This window comes from Rhinolophus hipposideros (assembly GCF_964194185.1).
Source record: "Rhinolophus hipposideros genome assembly, chromosome: 21".
NCBI classification, from domain to species: Eukaryota; Metazoa; Chordata; class Mammalia; order Chiroptera; family Rhinolophidae; genus Rhinolophus; species Rhinolophus hipposideros.
This window is the reverse complement of record NC_138067.1, coordinates 10,152,428-10,165,870: the sequence shown is the minus strand read 5'-3', so window position 1 is coordinate 10,165,870 and position 13,443 is coordinate 10,152,428. Positions and strand designations below refer to the sequence as shown.

At 48.4% G+C, this 13,443-nt stretch overlaps 1 pseudogene across 1 annotated transcript; it reads left to right on the top strand.

Annotated features, from left to right (window-relative positions):
* The first annotated feature begins 11,000 nt into the window (after positions 1 to 11,000).
* On the top strand, positions 11,001 to 12,388 carry LOC308490374 (elongation factor 1-alpha 1-like; annotated as a pseudogene). The gene has a single exon. The product of its transcript is annotated as an elongation factor 1-alpha 1-like (transcript).
* Positions 12,389 to 13,443: the final 1,055 nt, after the last annotated feature.

Genomic DNA, 13,443 nt, shown 5'->3' with positions numbered 1-13,443 from the left:
GTCTGCTTTGCTCAGCAGGAAGCTGTGTGCCCCACACCCACAGGATGAGCACAGATGAGGAGGCAGCAGGAGAGAGTGTCTGAGAGGAAAGGGGCCTGCAGGAAGATAGCCTACCTCCCAAAGCCCCGGAGTTTCCCCAGGGCCCTGAGAGCTGCGCTCATGGCCCCAGAGATGCCACCTACCCTGATAAGGACCCCAGGGGAGTCCCAGTGACCCATCAGTGACTCCCCCACTCCTGACACCCATACTCCATCCTCCGCCCCACCCCACCCCACTCTACTCTCAGAGCCTCTGGCATGTGATACAATCACCAGGTCCTGCCAAGTGAGCAGCAGAAGCAGGGGCTGGAACCCTGGGCTCGAGCCCTCATTCACTGGGTGCACTCGGGAAGGTTGCTTAACCTCTCTGTGCCTCAGGTCATCTATTAAATTGAAAAACACATGCCTTTGCCCTGTTTGCCTTTCAGAGGCAAAGGGAAGAACAAGGATGGGGTGAAATGTCCCAGGTGGCAGGAAAGTGCCCTGCCAGAGCAGGTAGCTGAGGAGCTTTTTTTGGAGCTTTGTCTCTGGGTCCCCCTACCCAGAAGCGGTGGATTATCCCATGGACTCTTCAATACACCCTATGAGACAGGAGCCACTTTTTAATGCAGGTTTTACAGATAAAGGTGGGGGTGGAAGGGGTGGGGAGTGTTAAGTAACACATCTGAAGTCACACCCAAGCAGTCTGATGGAGGACTCAGGGCCCTTTATCTCACCATGGGTAAGCCCCGCCTCCCTTTGCTCACCCACCCCCACTCAGTGGGGGCAACTCAGGAAATGCAGACCCCTCCCTTGTCTGGGTGGAGGAAAGTGTGGAGGGGTACATGCCCCCAGCTGTGATCTCTCAAACTCTAGCAGGACCTCAGGCTCAGTCTCCATGCTCCCTTTGAAAGCTAGTGCTACCCACAAAGTGAGTGAGCTCCCTGTTTCTAGGGGAAACCAAGGAGGTGTTCATCTGGGATGTTGCAGAGAAGACATCTGCCATATCCATGGGGAGGACTAAATGGTCTCTAAAATCATTTTCTATTCTCAGGTTAGTTCACATGGGCCATTTGTTTTTTTTTACTAGTTCATGTTATTGATTCACTAAACTGGTATTTGTAGAATAACTACTAGGTGCCAGGACCTTATGTTTTAGAAAATAAACTGCAGACAGGGCAGGCAGCAGGGCTATGGCTAGGGATCCCAGCGCTACTTGCCAGTTTACCTCCCTTAGCCTAGGTTTGTTTATCTGCAAAATGGGGGCGATGGTGTATGTACCCATGACGTTGCTGTGAGGTTAAATAAGAAAATGCTAAAGTGCTTCCAACGGTGGCTGGCACACGGTAAGGACTCAGTACATGTTTGCCATATGAAATACAGAGGGGCATTTAAATTACGGACTTTTTAAAGCTCCTCTGGTCTTCAGCATTACCTTTGCCTCTCTGTTGAATGGAGTTGGCCTCTGTTCCTTCCCTTAGAACAATAGGAAAACTTGCCACCACTTTGGCCACATCTGGAAGAAGGTGATCTCCACGGCCAGATGTGGGTGTACACGCCCACAGCTCCGGAGCCAGCCCTGAAATCAGCCCCACCATCCTCACTGTGCAGGATGGGTTTCCCCTCTGCAGAAAAGAACAGCATTACTCTGCTTCCCACATGAGTTCACTCTTCACCATCTGCTTCCTCGGTCACATCACCTTCTAGGTTCTACCTATACCTGGTCATCCATCTGAACCCTGTCTGGGGATCAGGAGACCTGGCTCCAGTCCTGGGTCTGCCACTCACTGACCGTATGGTACTGAGCGGGTCAGTTTCCCATCTGTGAAATGGGTATAAGAGGGCCCATCCTGCATGTTTTCAAATGAACCACCTGAGGAGAGTAGGGTCAGGCAACCACTCTGAAACGCACTGTGCCAACCAAAGGACTCATTTCACCATCCCAGCAACCCACAGGCTTGTCTGTCCCCATTTTACAGATAAGGAGGGCAACCCAGAGAGTCAGAGCGACTTGCCCAAGCCCACATGAGTCAGTGGCATCAGGCCACATCCTTGGCATTCCGTGACACTGCGGGAGCTGGCCTGTGCAGTCCCAGGGGCCTCTCCAGATGGGCTCTGTGTCAAGTTGACTGAGTTTTACCAGGGTTAAGACTGGGGCAACTGAGTCACCTCATTTTCAGCAGATTGTCCCTTCCCATTTCTCCCCGAGTCAGCACTCACTATTTAGCAACCAAACACAGAAATAGGAAATCGGTGGAAACCAATTGTCAAGACCGCAGGGACAGGAGGCTGCGGGGCTAGAACAGGAGAGACACTGAGAGCATTGTTCATGGCCCTGGTGCAGGCCTGAAGCGCCCACAGGTCTCTTACTGGGACCACATGTGCCTCCTCCCTCCTGATCTCCCTACCCCCATCTCTGCCCAGAGAAATTCTACCCACCCCCTTTTAGCCCAGTTCAAATGCCCCCTCTTCCAAGAAGCCCTCTTGGCATTATCGCATCCTTCCCTGTAGAAAATCAGCCTCTGACCCTCAAAAGTCCTGCAGCACTTTGCCCACACGGATACTAACATCTGAGTCTGCTGAGCGCCTCCTTGTGTAATAGGCCCTTTCCTTAACCTCTGCATGGACTGATTCATTCAATCCCCATAACAATCCTATGAAGGGGTGCTATGATTACAGACGAGGAGGCTGAGGCCCAAAGAGATTTAGTAACCTTCCCTACAGTGCGTGGCCAATAAGTACCATGAATTTGAATTTTAAGAGCCAGGATTTGCACACACATAGCGTTTGGACCAGGATCCATCTCTTTGTCATGTAGGTTCATAGTAAACGTATTTCATTGATTCATTCAGTGCACATTTTCCCAGTGCCAGGCCTCACGCCGGGGCACAGCATATCAGACAGAAGGGACAGCATGTACAAAGGTTCAGAGAGGGGAATGAGCTCCAAGTGTTGGAGAAACAGGCAGATCCTCAAATGGACCAAGGGGACAAGAGAGAGAAGGTTGAAGAGCAGGGCTATGAAGACAGGAATTGAGGGGCAATCTTAGTTCCAGGGCAGTGGGAAGCCCTGAGCAGGTTTAAGCAGGGGATGAGGGGATTAATTTACATTTCAAGGAGAGCAGCTGAGCATGTCAAAGCTATTGGCCAAGGCTGAGTTAGGGGCGTTAACACCACAGAATCCTCGTAGACACAGGTACCCGGGCACCAAGCAGGAGCCCTGTCGAAGCCTCCCAGGGCAGAGAGTGGGCCTGCCTCCTACCCCCTCCAGCGGGGAGACACTGACCAGTCCTCCTACAGTAGCTGGTTCCTACAGAGCTGGGAGGCAGGCTCTGTGTCAGGCGATCTCTCTGTTCATCCACCTGTCAGCCCTCTGCAGCCTAGAGCCCCTCCTCGGGCCTGCACAAGCCAGAGCTGGCCTCCCCTGCCCTTCACCAGTGGTGAGCGGCTGAATGATAAAAAACAGGCTCTCTGAGAATTGCGCAGACATGAATATTCTTTGATACTTTCATTTACATTGATAAGCAAGATGAAAGTGAAAGGACGAAGACACGTTGGAACGTCACTTGCTCATCAATGACGTGAGCAATCTTTTGCTGAATTGGATGGATAATAATAGTCTTCAATACTGGAATCCTTGCTGATTCTGATAATAGCTTTTGAATACATTGCTGAATGGGACAATAGCTTTCAGTTTTTTGTACTAGTCATGATATCACAACCACAGACATGACACACTGGATTGAATGTGCCTTCTTAACATTTTATCTACCACTTTCTTACGTACTATCTCTAGACAACCAACAAAACAGTGAAAATCAAGGCCTGATTTGTAGCATTTGCAGATTTCCATGGTGTAAATACTCCCACAATGGCCAATTTCAAGACACAAGCATTGAATGTGGCATTGAGAAAATGTATACCCCAGCTCACCCTTCTATAGTGTTTCTGCTATATCAGAACAATAAATGCTAATAACCTCAAGAACACAGAAGATTGCTGTGTTAGGAGTGCTGTAACCAAGTATCGCAGACGAGGTGGCTTAAACAACAGAAATTGATTGTCCACAGTTCTGGAGGCTGGAAGTCCAAGATCAAGGTCTCAGTAGCATTGGCTCCTTCTGAGGGTTGTGAGAGAGAATCTGTTCAATGCCCTCCCCCAGCTTCTGGTGGCCCACTGGCCATCTTTGGTGTTTCTTGCCTTAAAGAAGCATCACCCTAATCTCTACTTTTCTCTTTATGTGACATTCTCCTTCTGTGTGTTTATGTTCAAACTTCCCTGTTTTATAAGGACACCAGTCCTATTGGATTAGGGTCCACCCTAATGACCTCATTTTAACTTGATTACCTTTGTAAAGACCCCATCTCCAAATAAAGTCAGATTTAGGGGCACTGGAGATTAGGCCTCCAACATATAAATTAGGGGTGGAGGCACAATTCAAACCATAACAATAGATAATAGCAAAGCGTCGTAGAGTAATTAGAAAGTGACGTATTTTGAGTATTTATTACCGTTTTTAATATCATTTAACTTTTAGCTTATGTAATTTTACTCTTCAAGCACAATGCAACCCAGTGGCTGTGTTTAACAGTCAATAAGCAGCCCTCGTGAGTCAGTGCAGTAGGTTCCAACACACAAGGGCTCTCACCCCCTCAGCCCTGTCCCAAGTCCCTGGCTGAACTCCTTGCCAGCTGAGATGAGGGACAGGAAATCCGGTTTAAGTTCTATACATCCTCTCTGTGAAACCCTAAAATTTGGTCTCCTCCTACCTGGCTCTTGAGAAAAGTATGCTCCATTGACAAGCTGTGGTCACAGGCCCGCCCAGCCTGCCCCACTGGAAACAGCCCAAGAGCCCAGCACCGGGACATGACTCAGGAAGCACAGCCCCGTTCTGCCCGCCTAGGCTGACCAACCATGCCTATTTGCCCAGGACTGTCCCTGCCTTAGCACTGAAAGTTCTGGGTCCTAGGAGGTGCGTGCCTCAGTCCCTGGCAAATTGGGACAGCTGGCCACTTGTACCTCATAGTCATACAGCCATAATTAAATAAAAAAAAAGCCTATAAATATTAAATTCAGTGAAAATAAGCAGGGAACAAAGGTGATGTCTCCACATGTCACCGGGGTCTGTTTCTCTCTCTGCTCTGAGGCAGGGCTGGTATTCAGGGGCTCCTCAGAAATGCCCTGTATAGCATGAACGATGTCTGTGGGTCATCAAACTGACAGGGATGTGGGGACAGGAGAGGCACCCCTGAGGAGTGAGTCAGCCTGGGATCCTGGAGTCGGTTCACATCCTGCTCTGTCACCCACTAGCTGTGTGACGTTGAGGAGGAGACCTGACAACTCTGTGCCTCGGTTTCCCCATCTGTGCCTCGGTTTCCCCATCTGTAATCCATTCCTAGCTTGTTGAGGGGTTGTGCACATTCAGTGCAATCAACCCCAGAAAGCACGGGGCCTGGCTTTGTGTAGCAAACACTTACGCAATGCTGTTAGAAAGCAACGCCAGCTGGTAGGATTGTGGGTTATTTCTTTCCATTTTAGAATTATTTTCATTATGACTGTCTAATGTCGTTTGTGCAATGAAAAGAAAACAAAAGTCATAAGTATCTATGTGCGCAATGTATATAGATAGAGCCAAATGTTGAGCTATGGTGGGGGGCGGGGGCAATGAGAGGCTGTGGCTCCCCGGACGCTGTGGCTGGCCCCAAAGCATGCCATTCATGGACGTATATATTTAGAACAGCTGACAGGAGATGGAGCAGGCGTGTCTCTGAGGTTATGCCAACTCATGTCATAACTAAAACCTGAGCAGGAGCTCTAGCTGAGGAAATAGGAGGCGGGTGGGCACAGCTCCTGAGTCAGAGAGGGAGTCTGTGTTTCCAGATCAGCCCAGCACAGGCCCGGCTCAGGCCCAGCTCTGTAGCTGACACAGATTCTGTTCCCCTCAGCACTCACCCTCCCTTGCCTCAGCCCCAAGGCGGGAAAGTCAGCCCCTCACAGGGAAGGGACAGTCACGCCCTCTCAATCTGCTTAGCCACTGGTCTCTGAGCTCCTGTCCCAATAACAAGTATGTTTTGTGCAGGGTGGGTCTAGGGAGGTGCCTAGAGCACAAATTTAAGAAGGTGCTCACCGTCTGGGAACAACAACCCTGCACCTCACTTTAATCCTCCTGTGACTATGAGGCAGGCTCTGTTATTATCCCATCTCACAGTCAAAACAACAAAACGCCAGGCTCAGAGAACAGATATAACCTGCCCTGGAAAGTGGCAGAGCCAAGAACCCAGGCCCAGTAGGCTCCAGCGCCCATTGGCTTAATCACTGGGCCACCCTCTCCACCGGGCACGTGAGCACCTGGCTGACCCTCAGGTGACCAGCGTGGCACAAAGCTCACTGAAGCTGTTTGCAGGCTGCAGCTGGGGTCCCAACTCTGGTCCATGCTCACTGGGTGACCTTGGGCAAGTCCCTTCTTTTCTCTGTGCCTTAGTTTCCCTATCTGCAGAAGCTGATAGCTATAGTAGAGCACGAGTTACAAATTGCAGTGTCCACTGGGTCCAGGCAGGCCAAGCCAGTGAGAGCAGGAAGAAAGTGAGGGTGGGTGGCAGACAATAGGGAGTGGGGGTTCCTGGGGTGAACTGGAAAGTACGGGTCATCTTGGAGACCATTGCCCTCTTCCAGCAAACTGTTACTTGAAGGGATTTGGGCCCAGTATGGATTGACCTTCAGTTTTTCAACAGAACCTCAGGTTTTTAGCTGGGCTTATAGTCCCCAGAATAAAGCCATCTGATTTCCTTTGCAGCTAAGTGTAGCCATGTGACCAAGTGCACCCATCTGCCCAATGGGAAATGATGAGAAGACTAACACGTACGCAGGTCAGACCCTCTTCTAAACACTTGGCTGCAATAACCCCTTAATCCTCACAGCTCCCCCACCCCCCCACCTCTCACATGTAGATACTATTGTTATCCACTTTTCCAGATGAGGAAACTGAGGCAGACGCCCAAGTTCACACAACCAGAGAGGAACAAAGCCAGGGCTCCCCGCAGGCCAGGGCACTTGCTGTCTCTGGGGTTCCTAGAGGATTTGGGCAGCCTCACGGATGGGGTTGGAGACAAGGGCACCCAGCACAGAACCTGGCCTGCTGAGGAGCCCTGTCCCCACCGAGGGGACTCCGGAGCCCCAGAGATGCGAGGTCACTCACAGGAAAGCCTCCTGCACCTCTGTGTCCTCACCTCTCAGTGGGCTCAGCGTGAACACCTGCCTCACAGGAATAAAGACGCATGCAAAGCGCTGAGCCCAGGCCCGGCAGGGTGTGAGGGCAGGGAAGGTCCCGGGTTGTTCTAGTCCAGGCCGAGCCACCAGGGAACAGAGAGTTTAGGGCTTAAAGGAGCCTAGGAGGTGCCTCAGCCCACCTGTGCCAGGGCAGGCTGGTACTGAGCAGGGGTCAGAAAACGTGTCCCAAGCTCCTCCCCACAACAATGTCTCCTTTCCCCAGCAACCCAGGCCTGACCCCACAATCTGTAGGCCTCCCAGAGGGTCTCAGGAACTCCTGATGGGGTGCCAGGACCAGACAGGCAGAGGGTAAGCCTGGGGAGGCTGAACTCAGCCAGGGTCCTGTTCCACCCTGTTTGAGAGACCCCTTTGTGCCAGCTCTGGCCTGCCCCCCCTTGCCATCTGCCTGCTTCCTGGGGTCCTAGTCTCCCCAGCTGCCAGGTTTGCTCACGTGATGTCCCATCTGCTGTGAGTCAGAAGGCAGGGTCCCCAGGGCCACCCTGGGTTGGGGTGCTGAGCCTGCTCGAGCTCTGGTTCTGTGGGGAGGGGCGGCTCTGGGTTTTGGGGCTGTTTGCCATATTTCCCCCACTCTACCACCTGCACCCCTGACTCTTCACCGTGCTATGTAGAAGCTAACCCACATCTCTGAAAGGGCACAGCTATCACCACCCACCACTCACACGTGGCTCTTGCTGAGGGTTAAGTGACTGGGGGCAGGGTTCAGCTGGAGCACTGTCATGTGCCCCCCCCCCAATGGCTGGCCCTGCCCATTCCCCTCCTGTCTTTGTCGTGCCAGGTCCTGCTAGGAAATCCATCCCCACAACCCACAGACCAGGGCCACAGCACTGTCGCCTCTTTCACATGCCATCCCCTCAGCTAGGCTGCCCCTCTCGCTCTGTCCCCACAGCCATGAAGTTGTCCCAGCCCTGCATTTCCTCCTTGCCCCCACTCAGCTGAAGAGGCCACCAGGCTCAGATTCCTATGTACTCATCCCACAGTTGCTATGTGACCTCCCGCAAATCACTGCCCTCTCTGGCCTCCTCTCCATCTAGAATCTTCTTTAATTTACTAGGGGCTCTACATTCCACCACAGTTTCTGCTTTAATTGGTTTGGGATGGTGCCCAGCTTTGGTAATTATTTTCCAGCTTCTCCCACCAGGCCATTCCAGGGTCAGGTTGTATAGAGAGTTGTGCTTTCTTCCCAAGGATCTTGGGTATCAGGTCCCAAGTCTCCACCGGCCTCATCAGGGGCTCAGCCTTTCCCCTGGAGGTGTAAGGTACCTGGGGGCAGTGATCTGCAAAGCAGGGGCCTCAGAGGGTCAAAGTCTGGGCCTGTCAGCAGTGGAGAATGAAACCCTTGGCTGGCCAAACACCACGCGAGTGCACCTGCAGCTCAGCAAACAGCCTGCGTGGTCTCCGAGCAACAGGAGGCCTCAGCTACCCTCCTGCGGGCAGTCAGCCTGGGCCACGCCACCCTCTCCTTACTGAGCCTCTGCCAGAGTGAGAGAGGTCGGCCGTAGGGTGTCACAGAAACAGTCCATGTGGCCCCCGCATGGCTGTCCCAGACCCTGGAGACATGCACGCCAGAGGGCAGGTCCCGCTCCATCACTGACTCGCAGTGACCTTGGGCAAATCCCTTTTCGACTCTGAGCCTCAGTGGGCCTAGTCTTAGCAACAACATGGTAAAGTGCCCAGTTCAGGGTCTAGCCTAGTCAGAGCAGAAAACAGCACCAAAACAGGAAAAGAAAAATAGCTAAGCTGATATTTCTTTTTTCCTAGAGCTTACAGAAGTCAATAGAGAATGTCCAAGGTTAATAAATCAGGAAATAACAGTATAAGCGTGTTATTTATTGCTCTGGAGATAACCACCACATGAACTAAAACTGTTAGAGTGGTTGCCTCTCACGTGGGTGTTTGCAGGAAACTGGGCTTTTTGATAAGTCCTTTTCACTGGTTCATGTTTTTAAAATATATCATTATTAAAAGTATTTATTAAAAAGTGATTCTGCCTCTCCAGTGTCATTTTGAGAGGTCACTATTATTAACAGGAGTATTTTCAGCCTATGAGGTCAAAATTAGGTCAAGTGCTCAAGTTGGGGAGTCAGGCTACTGAGGTTCAAATCCTCGCTCTGCAACTGACTAGCTGTGCCACCTTGGGCAAGTTACTTAACCACTCTGTGCCTCAGTTTCCTCATCTATAGAATAGGAATAATAATAACTCCATGGTGCTAGCATGTATAATTATGAGACATTACTATTATACATACCTGTGATTCATACATGCAACTATCTTATAAAAGTCGGGTTACTCGGCTGTACATAGTTTGTGCAACTTGCTGTCTTTTTTTCTTGCCAGATATAATGGCTATTGTTCCTGATAAGTATATAGAGTTCTGTTTTATTCTTTCTAATTGATGTAAGAATTCCATTGCACAGAACATAAAATTTATTTATCCATAACCTCGTATTGAAGGAAATTTAGGCAGTTTCCAATTTTGAGTACAATATACTTCAAAGCAATTAACATATGTCTTGGGACATATGTGTGGCTATTTCTGAAGGATAGATTCCTAAGAGGGGTATTGCTTAGGAATTAAATTAAAATTTTTATAGATACTGTTAAATCGCCCTCCTTAAAAAGTGGTACCAATTTAGATTTCCACCAATATTGTACAAAGGTACCAATGTTCTTATACTCATACCAGTGATTTTTAACTCTTGCTAATTTACAGAAAGGTGATGTCGTGGTTTAAATGTGCTCGTGTATAATTGTGAAGGAGACTGAATATCGTTTCCTAACTTCATTATCCATTTTTATTTCTTCTTGTGTGCAACAAATGTTTAGATCCTTGAGCCATTTTCAAGTAGGCTTTTGTCACTGATTTATTTGTTTTCTTACTGATTTATAGGACCTCTTTTCATATTAAAAAACCTTAATTTTTTAATACACCCGAGGCAGTATATTCCAGCGGTCTACTGCATGCCTTTTAACTAATTTCTTGGTATCTTTGGTCATAGAAAGTTTTACATTATTATATAGTGAAACATAACATTCCTTTATGAATTTTGACTTTCATGTCTTAACTTTATCTGGTTGGAATTTATAAAAAAATATTCTCTTATATTTTCTTTTGACACTTTCATAGTTTTTGTTTACCATTGAATCCACCCACCTTTAACCCATCTGGAGTGTTCATGGTGGTGTGTATGTTGGAAGGTAGGGATCTAATTTTATTTCTTCCTAAATGGAGAGCCAATTGCCCCAACAACATTTACTGAAGAATCCATCCTTTCCTGAATCACTTGTGATGTCTCTTTGGCGAGTATAGTCTCTGATATTTTAAGCACTCTTGTTGTGATTGACACATGGCAGAACTGTAAATGTTGACTTTGCAGGCGGCTGAAATGACACCTAAATGGAAACTAGCATATACTGTTGTGCAGCAAAGCAGAGGTCTCAGTACTCAGAACTGACAACGAGTAGGAGTAGCTCCTGACATAAGTGAATACGAGTATTTGTTTTGGTTTTGGACTTTGTTTTCAAATCAGCTTTATATACCTACACCGGAAGTTCTACATTTTAAGATACGTGACTTAGCAAACGTGTACACTGTGTAACAAACACGCCAATCAAGATATAGAACATTTTCGCTTTTTCGCAACGGGTTTGCCACCAGAACACAGGTGTAGTGAAAACCACTGCTGAATCTAACCCAAAATGGGAAAGGAAAAGACACACATCAACATCGTTGTCACTGGACACGTAGATTCCGGCGAGTCCACCACTACTGGTCATCTGCTCTACAAATGTGGTGGGATCGACAAAAGAACCATCGAAAAATGTGAGAAGGAGGCTGCTGAGATGGGAAAGGGCTCCTTCAAGTATGCCTGGGTCTTGGATAAACGGAAAGCTGAACGCGAGCGTGGGATCACCATTGACATCTCCCTGTGGAAATTCGAGACCAGCAAGTATTATATGACCATCATCGATGCCCCAGGACACAGAGACTTTATCAAAAACATGATTCCAGGCACGTCTCAGGCTGACTGTGCTGTCCTGATTGTTGCTGCTGGTGTTGGTGAATTCGAAGCAGGTCTCTCCAAGAATGGGCAGACCCGTGAGCATGCCCTTCTGGCTTACACACTGGGTGTGAAACAACTAACTGTTGGTGTTAACAAAATGGATTCCACTGAGCCGCCTTACAGCCAGAAGAGATACAAGGAAATCGTTAAGGAAGTCAGCACCTACATTAAGAAAATTGGCTACAACCCTGACACAGTCACATTTGTGCCAATTTCTGGTTGGAATGGTGACTTCATGCTGAAGCCAAGTGCTGACATGCCTTGGTTCAAGGGATGGAAAGTCCCCCGTAAAGATGGCAGTGCCAGTGGAACCCGCTGCTTGAAGCTCTGGATCGCATCCTGCCACCAACTCGTCCAACTGACAAGCCTTTGCGTCTGCCCCTCCAGGATGTCTACAAAGTTGGTGGTATTGGTCCTGTCCCTGTGGGCCGAGTGGAGACTGGTGTTCTCAAACCTGGCCTGGTGGTCACCTTTGCTCCAGTCAACGTTACAACTGAAGTAAAGTCTGTTGAAATGCACCATGAAGCTTTGAGTGAAGTTCTTCCTGGGGACAATGTAGGCTTCAATGTCAAGAATGTGTCTGTCAAATATGTTCGTCGTGGCAATGTGGCTGGTGACAGTAAAAATGACCCACCAATGGAGGCAGCTGGCTTCACAGCTCAGGTGATTCTCCTGAACCATCCAGGCCAAATCAGTGCCGGATATGCACCTGTGCTTTATTGTCACACAGCTCACATTGCTTGCAAATTTGCCGAGCTGAAGGAGAAGATTGATCGTCGTTCAGGGAAAAAGCTGGAAGATGGCCCCAAGTTTTTGAAATCTGGTGATGCTGCCATCGTTGACATGGTTCCTGGCAAGCCCATGTGTGTTGAGAGCTTCTCTGATTACCCTCCTCTTGGCTGTTTTGCTGTTCGTGACATGAGACAGACAGTTGCTGTGGGTGTCATCAAAGCAGTGGACAAGATGGCAGCTGGAGCTGGCAAGGTCACCAAGTCTGCCCAGAAAGCTCAGAAGGCTAAATGAGTATTATCCCCAATACCTGCCACCCAGTCTTAATCAGTGGTGGAAGAACGGTCTCAGAACTGTTTGTCTCAATTGGCCATTTAAGTGTAACAGGAAAAGACTGGTTAATGATTGCAATGCATCGTACAACCTTCAGAAGGAAAGGAGAATGTTTTGTGGACCATTTGTTTTTTGGGTGGCAGTTTTTAAATTATTAGTTTTTCAAATCAGTACTTTTTAATGGAAACAACTTGACCAAATATCTGTCACAGAATTTTGAGACCCATTAAAACAAAGCTTAATGAGAAACCTGTGTGTTCTTTTGGTCAACAGTGTAATTTCCCATAGCACTACTTAGGTAAGACTTAGAGTTGCCCATCACCTATTTCTGGTGTTACATCTGCTGAAACTAGAATTTGATAATTTGGGGTTAACATTTTCTGGGTGGGAATTTTGGGTTTTCTCACCTTGTTTTGAGGGGAGGAATCATCTGTTTACATAAAGCTATGGGAGGGGGTCTGTTGGTGCAACATTTATTAATAGGTTAGGACAGATAAGCAAAGAGTAACTTGATGTGTAAGCTAATTTACAAAGGCCAAATTCTATAATAAAGTCCACATGTTGCATATAAAATTTTGTATAGTTAACATCAAAAAAAAAAAAAGAGATAGAACATTTTCATCTTTCCAGAAAGTTTCTTTGTGCCCCTTTGCAGTCAGCCTCCCCTCCACTCCCACCCCAGGCAACCATGATTCTTTTTAAACTGTGTGCGTGTAGGATACTGATAGCATTTGCAGAGGAATAAATAACTCAGCTGCAGCAGGAGCCCGTTGGCTGAGCACTTCCCCTCCAGGAACGGGCTTCTCTCTTGGGGCTGACAAACACCTGCCTGGACCTCTTTGATTAAAAGGGAGGGATAATACAGGCCAGGTCCCCCCCACTTCAGGCAGGCAAGTTCATTCTCACATTTTTTTTCCAGGTCTACAAATCAAGTCTGCCAAATGTTTACTTAATATGTTCTTTTAGATCTATGGATCTTTAAAAATTGGATTCAAAATGATTGCTTTAACACACAC